Source organism: Chlorocebus sabaeus, chromosome 5, assembly GCF_047675955.1.
Source record: "Chlorocebus sabaeus isolate Y175 chromosome 5, mChlSab1.0.hap1, whole genome shotgun sequence".
Taxonomy (NCBI): Eukaryota; Metazoa; Chordata; class Mammalia; order Primates; family Cercopithecidae; genus Chlorocebus; species Chlorocebus sabaeus.
Genome location: NC_132908.1, coordinates 74,785,560 through 74,797,772, shown reverse-complemented (window position 1 = coordinate 74,797,772; position 12,213 = coordinate 74,785,560). Strand labels below are relative to the sequence as shown.

The 12,213-nt window shown below is 42.3% G+C and overlaps 1 protein-coding gene and 1 non-coding gene across 6 annotated transcripts in view; both read right to left on the bottom strand.

Moving 5' to 3' along the window:
* Positions 1–12,213, bottom strand: part of WWOX (WW domain containing oxidoreductase) — a 1,120,883-nt gene that overhangs the window by 1,080,227 nt on the left and 28,443 nt on the right. The window lies entirely within an intron of this gene.
* LOC119627801 (U6 spliceosomal RNA) lies at positions 4,972–5,078 on the bottom strand. The gene has a single exon (XR_005244027.1). It is a non-coding gene; the product is annotated as a U6 spliceosomal RNA (small nuclear RNA).

Below are 12,213 nucleotides of genomic sequence, written 5' to 3'. Positions count from 1 at the left end.
AAAAAAATGTGGGAGGTCAGGGGGTTGACATCCAGTGGTCTGGAATCTTTTTATAGATAAACAGAAGTGTTGTATACTTGACAAAACAGACAGAGGCCCAGAACATGTCCATTCGTACGATCATACCATCTCCGCACTGGAAACAGACTTTTAACCACCACAAACTCAAAGCCCTGCTCGGCATTTAAATTGCCTCTGCAACATCCTCACTAAGCAGCCACCAAGCTGTGCTTAAACACCTTTGCAATTCGAACCCACTTGCTCAAGGCAGCTTGCTCTGTGATCGAAAGAAGGCAATACCTCACCTTGGTTCCTAATGTCTGAAAATCATGCTCCATAAGAAAGTAAGCTGCATGTGGGCAGGAGTACTTTGTTCATTGCTGTCATCACCAGGTCCTAGAGCAGAGCTGAGTTACGTAGTGGGACCTCAGGAAAAATCTGTTTCTTTTGAATGACTTGTTGAATGATTGCTATGCATCTGGATAGCATCAATGATGAAAAGCAGCATCTCTTTCATAGCACAGTTGCTATGGGGTGAATTGTGTCCCCCCAAAAAGATATGTTGAAGTCCTAAGCCAAGTACCTCAGAATGTGACCTTTCTTGGAAACAGGGCCTTTGCAGAGGTCATTGAGTTAAACTGAGGGCATTAAGGTGGGCTCTCACCCAGTAAAACTGTCACCCTTAGAAGAAGAGGAGATCAGAACACAGCGACAGACAGGAATAGAGGGAAGATGATGTGAAAAGACACAGGGAGCATGGCTTGTGCAGATGGAGGCAGAGACTGGAATTACCCTACCACAAGCCAATGAACATCTAGGACTACCAGAAGCTGAAAGAGGCAAGGAAGGGTCCTTCCCTACAAATTTTAAAGGGAGTACGGCCCTACCAACACCTTGATTTCAGACTTGTAGCCTCCAGAACTTGGAAACAATAAATTTCTTTTGTCCTAAGCCAACCAGTTTGTGGTACTTTGCTACAGTAGCCCCAGAAAACTAATACCACAGCAGATAAGGCTAAAGCCCCAGAATTCATCAAACTGGGACTCATTTATATTCCCATCAGAGATTTTAACTGTAAGGATACCCCGTGGTAGACTTTGCTTACTCTTAAGAGACCTGAGCATGGTGCAAGGGGTGGACTGTATCGGGCACCTTTCATGCACCACTTCAAATTCTCACAGGTCCATTTTACTCAAACTACTGTTACAAGCACAGTTCCATGAAGTTTTCAACCAATTTCACACAAATGCAACCAGATGGCCTCCCCTGGGGCTACAATATGGATCTCCCCGCATTTCCACCCTAGAGATTCTCTGACTCTGCAGCATGGGATGCCTACAGGAACCTGCTTGGCACTTGCACATGTGCAAACCCAAAATCCTGGGACATCAAAACTTACAGGACCCCCTTGTCCGATGGGGTCAGAAGTCGGTGGATAAACGCCCTTTATTCTGCAGGCAGACAGCTATGAGATGCACTTCATAAAGCAGCTGGAGTTGAGCACCAGATGCCTCTAGCAATGACTGACTAAAAAACACGTTTTTATATTGCCTCTCCTTCCTTTCTGAATTCTCCCATCCCTCTCTCTTTGTAATCACATCCCAAATTATGCACGACTATGTCTTTTTCTCTGGTTCTGTTTTTGGAGGAACCTAAGGTAAGACAAAGACCTCTTAAAACATTTCAATACAGAAAACTTACTCTCTACTTTTAATTATTTATGTATTTAGAGACAGAGTCTCACTCTGTCGCCTGGGCTGGAGTGCAGTGGCGCAGTCTCAGCTCACTGCAACCGCTGCCTCTCGGGTTCAAGCAATTCTCCTGCCTCAGCCTCCTGAGTAGCTGGGATTACAGGCGCCTGCCACTACGCCCAGCTAATTTTTTGTATTTTTAGTAGAGATGGGGTTTCATCATGTTGGCTAGGCTGGTCTTGAACCCCTGACCTCATGATTCGCCCGCCTCGGCCTCCCAAAGTGCTGGGATTACAGGCACGAGCAACAGTGCCAGGCCTACTGTCTACTTTTTATACAATGTGAATCATTAGAAAAGCAACACTCTTTCCCCAACCCCCGCATTTAATCAGTTAAATGCTGCCTCCTTGTAGAATTCTGTCCATTGCTCCTGGTTCTGTCCCTTGAAGAACACTAGGATTATCTCTCTCCTAGATAGCTACTGAGAGAACTAATTTACATAAATCTTTTCTTCTACCAACTAACCAACCATTCACTCTTTCTTTAAGGGTTGCTCCTAGGACATGACTCGATGGCTTTGCCATCCTTTAGCCTGTCCGTGCGCCACCCCTAAATGAACATGATATTCTACATACGGTCTGATTGGTGGGACTGTTTACCTTTCTTTACAACAAACCATGAAGGTTTCAACCACCCAGAGGTATAAACGGGTTGTCTGCATCAGAGGCCTTGTTGCAAATGTTAAGAGTTGCAAGAAACAGTAGCGTGGTGGGGGACATCTTTGAGCAGCTGTAGGTAATAGAGATGCTAAATGATGATTGCAATTCAGAAGCCCCATTTTCAGCATTTGCTCCCCTCTCACATCCGTGGAGTGGCGCATTAAGCACTTCACTGGGGCTCTCCCGCGGCGTGCTGCACATGGTTCTTGAAAGCTTGATTACGGTCTACAGCAGTTGGGTGATTGCTACTGAAGGCAGGCAGATGCCTGGCGACTTCTCAGGGTGAGCTGTCCCCAGTGTGTTTTATTACCATGCAGGAAGGAAAGATAAGGAATTAAAAAAATACTCCTTCAAAAGATATGGATTCTTATCAGACTTTTATTTCTTAGTAAAGTTGCATTAAACCCAGAGACATTTGTTCTTTAATTTTCCCTGTTCTCTCGTATGGAAGGTAGGAAGAATTTGCACTCAGGCCCCACTGAAAGGTAAGTGCCAGATTCACTCCTCTCCTCCTTTCCCTTTTGGTTTTCACATCCGTATTCTGAGCTAACCACATCACGAGCACATCTTTACCGCTCAACTGAGTTCTACTGAAGCATTATAAAAAAACAAAACAAATCAGTTGCGTATTTTAAATGTCCGTTGGCAAGCATAATAGCATGGCTCTTAATCTGAGAAATAAATTTAATTAAATTAAAAAGAAGTAAGTCATTGAAGACACAATAATTAAACAGCAGACTGTGTTGTCAGCAAAACTGTGCTGGCTCTTGCAGGATTATCAGAGGGACTGGCGTTGCTGCATGATGTTTTGTGACTCTTCTACAGCCCTACCATCAGCTCTTCTGAAGAGGATGGAGTGAGCCATTCAGACAGTTGGCCTCGAACAATCTGCTAGACAACTTTCCTCACTGCATCCATTCAGAAGCTGATCAGAATTCCCATTTCAATTGAGCGAAGTTCTGTCTCCTTTGAACAATGGCTTGCTCACCCACTCTGTTCCTTTCACTTCTTCTTGTGCTGTTTGTGATGTCCACACACTACGGATAAGACTTGGTTCTAAACGGATATAGAAAAAGACCTGCCTTCATCTACCAATTCTACTAAGAATATGGATACTGCTCAAGTAGAGCACACAGAACCATAGCTTTGCAAAAACCTTTTATTACCTGTTGACAATTTTGCACACTACCCAAGAGCTGTCAAATAAAACAGGCCAATGTTTATCAAATCCCAAAGTGGAACACAGACCACAAAAACAACTTTAGAATCCCTCAGCAGACTGTTTCAATAATCTAAAACTCAAGCAAACCCTTTTTCCCTGTTTCATACGGGATGCATCTTAACCCAGCTCCTTTTTACCTACTAAGAAAAACTGTAATTCCCTCCGTGTTGGCATATATATGAAGTCATCCATAAGAAGAAAATAAGAACTTGGTCCTAGACACAAAACAGTAAGTGAGGAAATTCCTCATGAACAAACTCAAGCGGTCAGACACCACACTATTTGTTTTCATTCCACCTTATCAAATTCTCACCACTCTATAATGCTGATGTCATGGTTCCCATTTTACAGATAAGGAAACTGAGACTCAACGGTGAAGAATAATGTGCCAAGCCCCAGAGTTGGCAAGCTGGAAAGTATAGACGTCAAAACAGCATGTCTAGTTATCAGAGGGTGAGGATTCACAATCCAAAAGAAAACTAGGGAGTGGACACACGTTTACAGTGCAGTCTGATTTCCCAAGGCATCATAACTTTCATCACTCTCTTATTGTTTGCACGAGGGAAAAGGCATCTTCTCCATTTCAGATGTGTCTTTCTGGGTTAAGGGATCTCCATTTGCATTAACATCCCTGACCCCCTCTGCCACTCATTTATTCCTGCTCAAGGGAGCTGATTCAACTTATGTTGTGAATCGTATGTGAATGTTAATTTCAGCAGTGAGAACCGGGCACACGTAGACCTGCTTCTCCTCCCCTCTTACAGAGAGCACACACCCTGCTCTACTGCACTGTCTTGAGCATGTTGCAGGAGTGGGATCTGCCCTCTGGGAAGGTCTGGCCTGACCTAGCACTGACCCACTACCCTGTCTAATTGTGGTGGTCAGGATTAGAAAGCCCACCAGCTCACACAGCTATAGATATTCTCCAGTATCAGCTTCATGAATGACTCAGGTGATGTTTTAGTCTTGCATTTGCCTAATGGGTGGTCTGACTGCTCAGTTAGGTAGTAACTTGGGAAAGGGAAAGTGTGTTATTTGACAGACCTCTCAAAACCCCAACATCTCTTTTTTTTTTTTTTTTAATTATACTTTAAGTTCTAGGGTACATGTGCATAACGTGCAGGTTTGTTACATATGTATACTTGTGCCATGTTGGTGTGCTGCACCCATCAACTCGTCATTTACATCAGGTATAACTCCCAATGCAATCCCCCCTCCTCCCTGTGATAGGCCCTGGTGTGTGATGTTCCCCTTCCCGAGTCCAAGTGATCTCATTGTTCAGTTCCCACCTATGAGTGAGAACATGCGGTGTTTGGTTTTCTGTTCTTGCGATAGTTTGAAAAATATGGAACGCTTCACGAATTTGCGTGTCATCCTTGCGCAGGGGCCATGCTAATCTTCTCTGTATCGTTCCAATTTTAGTATATGTGCTGCCGAAGCGAGCACCCCAACATCTCTTTACAGGTTAACAAACCAACCTGTGGTTGGATTTCTCTAGTGAGAGTAAAAACCTCTATGTTCCTCAAGTCTCTATAATTTAAGAATAGCATGGCTATACATTTCATTTCAGTTTAAAACTCATAAACGGATGTGATATGACAGCCCTTTATTAGGTTTTGTCCTCTAGATTCGAAAGAGCTCACAAGCCACGTGATGAAGACTAGATCCAGTAAGGTCTAAAGAGACAGATATGAGTCAATGAACACCAAAGCATACACTCAGGAAACAGCATCCTTTGCTCACCCTATCTTGGGAATCAAATAAGCCTATTAGGAATCTGAATCTATGTTACAAGCAAATACTTTTTTTCCAGCTACACGTTATTCCTTGTTTCACTGTATCACAATAATTTTTTAAAAGCATAGGCATATCATGAAATCCCTTGCTTTGTGAAAGATTCCATTACAAGAGTAATCATTATTGAACCTTTTAGCCCAGATGTAATTTCTTACATGTTACAACAAGTTTGGCACGCATTGTGAATTTCAGCCAAGGTTGATAAAGTTCAATAACTTGGCTAACCAACCATGTGTACTACTCATTATAGAAGTAATAAATAGATTCATCAAAATGGACATGAAAAAGCCATAAGAAAATCGGATGCCATTTCCAGCCTGCCTCATAAAAGCACCTCTTGGACTTTAATATAATTTTATATATAGTTATCACACCTACCCATCATTCAACACCAGGCATCTATAAAACAATCACCCACCCACATTTGCATGCGAATAAATTCCAGCTACAAAGGTGAATTCTCTATTCTAGATGTCTCAAAAGTCACATAGAGGTACATGAGCTTATATGTTCAACTCCCAAAAGGACTGACAACAAGTAAAAAAGGAATCACAGACCGACATGTCATTTTCCCTGCTATTATCTTTTCGGGTCAGTTTTTGTGGAAAGTTTTGTTGTTGTTGTTGTTGTTTTGTTTTTTTCAGTAATACTGTCAGTCTAATTATTCTCATGGCCTATTGGTAATTGAAAAAATTAGTAGAAAGAAAAGAAAGCCTGATTTAGCTAAGTCTCATGGATAGAAAAAAGAAATCTAAGTTCGCAGAATGGAAGAATCTCCTATGATTAAATGTGCAGAAGTCAGTAAAACTAGCTTCTATAATAGTATCTGAACAACATTAACAAAATTGAATTTAGTGAGATAAGAACTTCAGCAACTGTATATTTGAAAATCCAGATTCTGCCTACTGTACTTCTCTCTTTTATGCTTCTAAAAGGCAACTCAGACACTATTAGACATTCAGGGAAACTAAAGCCTCCCCTCCTTCTCAGAAAGAAATTGTCCCTCACACTTGGTAAAGCACGGTAGAGCTGGCTAGTGTCACGCTTTAAACTAAACATGAAAAGGCATGTTGTACATTTCAAACACTGGCCTGTGAACACTTGGCTAGGTAAATAACAACTCCTGAGTTGTTGCACATGGATGAGTTTTCTCTGCATCCCAAGAGGGGAAGCCTGAAGGTGGAATCTGCATCCTCTATTTCTCAGCAAGGCCCCACCTTCATTTACAGGAATGGTGGGAGTCAGGTTTGTCTGTATTGCACGGACTGCACTGTTAGGGCACTGGGATTGTTCAGTGTGCGGGTGCCACCTTTTCTATCTGTGCATTGCTTCTGCCCTCTCCCGTTCTCACTGTGCCATCAGCACTATATGTCACCAGAAATGTCCCCAGGCTTCAGTGAAATGCTTTCTTCTGGATTTTCTCTCTTGTGTATTAATCCACAGAGGGATCACCATATGACAATATTACCAATATCCTCACACTCTCCTGGTTCTTTTCACATCTAACACGGAGAAAAACGTGATTAAGCTTTTTAAAACCAATGTTATACTCTTAACAACGAGGAAAACATCTCCTGCCATTAATTGCATACAACACCTAAATGATCAAAAGTGTGGCCAAATGTTGTGAATTTTTCACTCGCCATAAGCAGCTCGTAAAACAGTGGAGTGCTTTATTTTCTCAAGAAGTTAACAACTGCTTGCTTTTTTCCAAGAGCTTAAATACCATAATGGCAGATACTGATGTACAGAAATTAAAGTAAAATATGAAACTGAACAGAGAATGAAGACATAAGCTAGAGATGTGCTCTGAATAACAGAAGTAATGAAAAGGAAAAATCTCTTACCAACTGCCATAATAAAAACAAAGGCCAAAGGAAACGAAGAAAAGAGGGGCTCAACGGTTCCCAAAAAAAAAGACTCACAGAATAGATAAAATTCAGCAGGCATTGCCAAGTAGTCACTGCACCTCCCCCAAAAAAATAGACTTTGCAAAGTCTGTACTATTGTTGACTGCAATGCCCAGCATTAAAAATATGGTTAAATTCCTTTTTTTTTTTTTTTTTTTTGAGACGGAGTCTCACTCTGTCGTCCAGGCTGGAGTACAGTGGCCAGATCTCAGCTCACTGCAAGCTCCGCCTCCCAGGTTCACACCATTCTCCTGCCTCAGCCTCCCGAGTAGCTGGGACTACAGGCGCCCGCCACCTCGCCCAGCTAGTTTTTTGTATTTTTTTAGTATAGACGGGGTTTCACCGTGTTAGCCAGGATGGTCTCGATCTCCTGACCCTGTGATTCGCCCGTCTCAGCCTCCCAAAGTGCTGGGATTACAGGCTTGAGCCACCGCGCCTGGCCTATGGTTAAATTTCTAAAGAAAGACTTCTGACAGCCATCCAGAAATGCTATCAATAATAGCAGATAGCTTTCCATCACACGGTTTTCAAATAAAGCCATCCTGCCAGCATGTTGACTCTGAAATCCAATACCAATATTTGAGCAAATAGTAAAGTCAACATTAACGATGTTTGCCATTTCTTATTCGTCACAAGGGTTAGTTGTCCTAACCAACATGAGAAACACAGACACACACAGCCGTACCATACAAAGCAATTCTTTAAGGAAACAATCTAGGTACATTTAAGAAAACACATCTTACGGATAATACCTGTGCAAGAGACACAAAATCTCTTAAGAAGATGGAAGGAATCTACGGTCCATTGACTGTAAATTTGGAATCACTTATTTCTAAATGTGACAACTCTGTAGTATTTTTCTTCTCTTGCAAGCTCATCTCAGCCTTGCAGGTATCTCCCTTGCTTTTGTGAGCTAGCTTCCCTAGGATTATCCTTCCATGCATGACATGCAGCCTGGAAGCTCTAGTAGTTTGATTTTTATATTCATTTAAAGTCATGAGCATTTGTTCCTCAGGAGTTAATCTGAAATTATTTCAGGCCAGGAATGGTGGCTCATGTCTGTGATCCCACTACTTTGGGAGGCCAAGGCGGGTGGATCACCTGAGGTCAGCAGTTCGACACCAGCCTGGCCAACATGATGAAACCCCATTTCTACTAAAAATGCAAAAATTAGCTGAGTATGGTGGTGTGAGCCTGTAATCCCAGCACTTTGGGAGGCCAAGGCGGGCAGATCACTTGAACTCAGGAGTTCAAGACCAGCCTGACCAACATGGTGAAACCCTGTCTCCACTAAAAATACAAAAATTAGCTGGGCATGGTGGCACACACCTGTTGTCCTGGCTAGTTTGGAAGCTGAAGCAGGAGAATCTATTTTACTCAGGAGATGGACCTTGCAGTGAGCCGAGACTGAGCCACTGCACTCCAGCCTGGGTGACAATGCAAGACTCCATCCTTCAAAAAAAATAAAAATAAGTAAAAACTTCACTTTCAGGTACTTCTCAGTTTAAACATAACATGCAGATGAAGTGTTTTTCAAAGCATCCTTTGAAAAGTTAAACATGATTAAAGTATTCAATCCAAACCAGACTAGCTTTATAACTAGTAATACATGGAATCTAGAAGTCACTCCCTCAAGGTTGATGGTGAGATCTTAATTTGGCTAAATTTTCCATTTTACACAATAAGAAGTAAAAAGTTTGCTTGGAATCTGTAGATGCAAATACCATGCAGAAACATGACCGCTTTCCCTGCAGCCTTGACAGAATGTAAAATCGTAAGCTGAAGTGACGATTCTCTACTTCATGTTCAAATATTGTGCTTTGCAGCTGCCACCCCATTTGAGAAGTTGGGAAATGGAATGGAGCAAAGAAGAATTATGGCAATTATAAAACCTCCCTGGTATAGATTGTCAGATTAATAACCAGCGTTAGCAGAGCTCAGCTACACCATCAGCACGTGAGAATCGAAGAGCCCAGAGCTACAGGGCTAAGTCGTAACAGGAGCAAGGCAAAGAAGCCAACTAAAAGAAACCCAGCAAGAACTGTAAAAGAAATCTGCCCACAAAATGAAATGAAATGGGTAGGCCTGCCACAAAGACTAGCTACTCATTTTTAGCACATACCATCTCAAGAGTACATAAACTGCTGAGGTTATAAGCACGGACTGGACATCGAGATACTGGATGACCTTTTAAAAAAATCATCACATGGCTGCATACTTATTAACACAAGGCAAGCAATGGAACCATGATTAATATCAATTACAGAATAAGCAATTAAACCTGACCACAGATCCACACATTTGTTCAAGCTGATGGTGACTCTGTACTCACTCCATACCTATTGTAGATTTTGCTTTTCTTTATAGTTACTCAGAAGATGCATAAGTGGAAATAAAGGGTAAGAAAAATCAGAGACTACTAGTAAGACTTAATGAGAGTGTCGTTCAAAATAGCAAAAGTTCTTTTTAACTTATAAGAACACATTTGCCATTAGATGTTTCCTCAAGTACGAAAAGAAAAAAAAAATCCTTGCCGGGTGCAGTGGCTCACGCCTGCCTGTAATTCCAGCACTTTGGGAGGCCGAGGTAGGTGGATCATGAGGTCAGGAGTTCAAGACCATCTCGGCCAACATGGTGAAACCCTGTCTCTACTAAAAATACAAAAAAATAGCCAGGTGTGGTGGCGCACGCGGCTGTAATCCCAGCTACTCAGGAGGCTGAGGCAGGAGAATCGCTTGAACCTGGGAGGCGGAGGTTGCAGTGAGCCAAGATTGGGCCATTGTACTCCAGCCTGAGCAGAAGAGCGAGACTCCATCTCAAAAACAGAGAAAAAAAAATTGAGTATCCTGTACTTTTAAATACAAATATAAATACAGAAATAATTAGAAACTACCCAGAGTTTGGCCAGATGTGGTGGCTTATACCTGTAATCCCAGTACTTTGGGAGGCTGAGGCATGGGGACTGCTTGAGCCCAAGAGTTCAAGACCAGCATGGGCAACATAGCAAGACTTCATCTCTATTAAAAATACCAAAAAAAAAAAAAAAAAAAAAGCCAGGAATGGTGGTGCATGCCTATAGTCCAAGCTACTCAGGAGGCTGAGGTGAGAGGATCACTTGGCCCGGAAGGTAGAGGCTGCAGTGAGCTATGATCATGCCGATGCACTCAAGCCTGGGTGACAGAGCAAGACCCTGTCTCACAAAAGCAAATCAATTTAAATGTTCTCTGGAAGCACAAAGATCAAGCTGCTGATACAGTCACATACTGCATAACAACACAATTGGTCAACAATGGACTGCAGATACAACGGCAGTCCCATAAGATTATAACACTGTATTTTTACTGTACCATTTCTGTGTTTAGATACACAAATACTTACCACTGTGTTTTGACTGCCTATAGTATTCAGTACGGTACTATGCTGTACAAGTTTGCAGCCTGGAAGCAATAGGCTATATACCATAGAGCCTCGGTGTATAGTGGGTTATACCATGCAGGATTGTGTAAGTACATCCCATGATGGTCACACAATGATGACATTGCCTGACACGTTTCTCAGATCATATCTCTGTCATTCAGTGAAGATTGACTGGTTTTGGTGTGTTTTGTATCCTCCATAAGGGCAGGGACCATGTCTCTTTCTACACTGAAGACTTAGCACCTGGTACTCAGTAGTCAATAAATGTTTGTTAATCGCACAAAAGACTGAATAAGGGTGTGGCAGTGGCTATCAGCCAGTCAGTCCAATATCTTCACACCGTTTTCATTGCAGACTCTAAACCAAGGTTCTAAGCTCAAGTCTCTATAGGAAGCGGGCAGGTAAACTGACCATGTAAAATAGCCTGTGCCTGCCTACATGGGGTCAGCCTATAGGAACAGCTCTGGTCAACCTTGGTACAACTATGTTCCTTGACAGACATAAGCCATAGTAAGCTCAAGCTGCATTAACAAAATATCATGGATCGAGTGGCTTAAACAGTGGACATTTCTTTAACACAGTTCTGGAGACTTAAAGTCCAAGGTCAAGGTGACAGCATGGTCACATTCTTGGGCAGGGACCTCCTACCGGTTACAGATGACTGCCTTCCCACTGTGTTCTCACATTCATATAGCTTAAGGAAAGTTAGCGAGCTCTCTATCCTCTTCTCATCAAGACACAAATCTTATTTATGAGGCCTCCACCCTCGTGATCTAATCACCCCCCAAAGGCCCCTGTATTAGTCTGTTCTCATGCTGCTATAAGGACATACTGAAGTCTGGGTAATTTATAAAGGGAAGAGGTTTAATTGACTCACAGTTCCGCATGGCTGGGGAGACCTCAGGAAACTTACAATTATGACAGGACGGGAAGCAAACACATCCTTCTTCACATGGCAGCAGAAGTGCCAAGCAAAAGGGGAGAAAGCCCCTAAGAAAACCATCAAATCTCATGAGAACTCACTCACTATCATGAGAACAGCATGAGGGTAACCGCACCCATGATTCAATTATCTCCTACCAGGTCCCTCCCACAACACACGGGGATTATGGGAACTACAGTTCAAGATGAGATTTGGGTGAGGACACAACCAAACCATATCAGCCCCCATGTCCAAATACCATAACCTTAAGATTAGGGTTTCAGCATAGGAATTCTGGGGGAAGACATAAACATTTAGTCCACAACACTTATTCTGATTTTTCAAAATTGTCATAAATCTATATTTAAGTAAAATATCCTGATTTTAGTATGTTGGCAAGTAGTCAATAAAAAGAAGAAAAAAATCCCACTATAGACCATTTTTATGTGGTTCATACAGAAAACATCTGGAGGCCAGATCCAGGCTCCAGGCCACCAACCAGTTCTTATCTCTGTCCTAAAGGCTGATTGGAAAG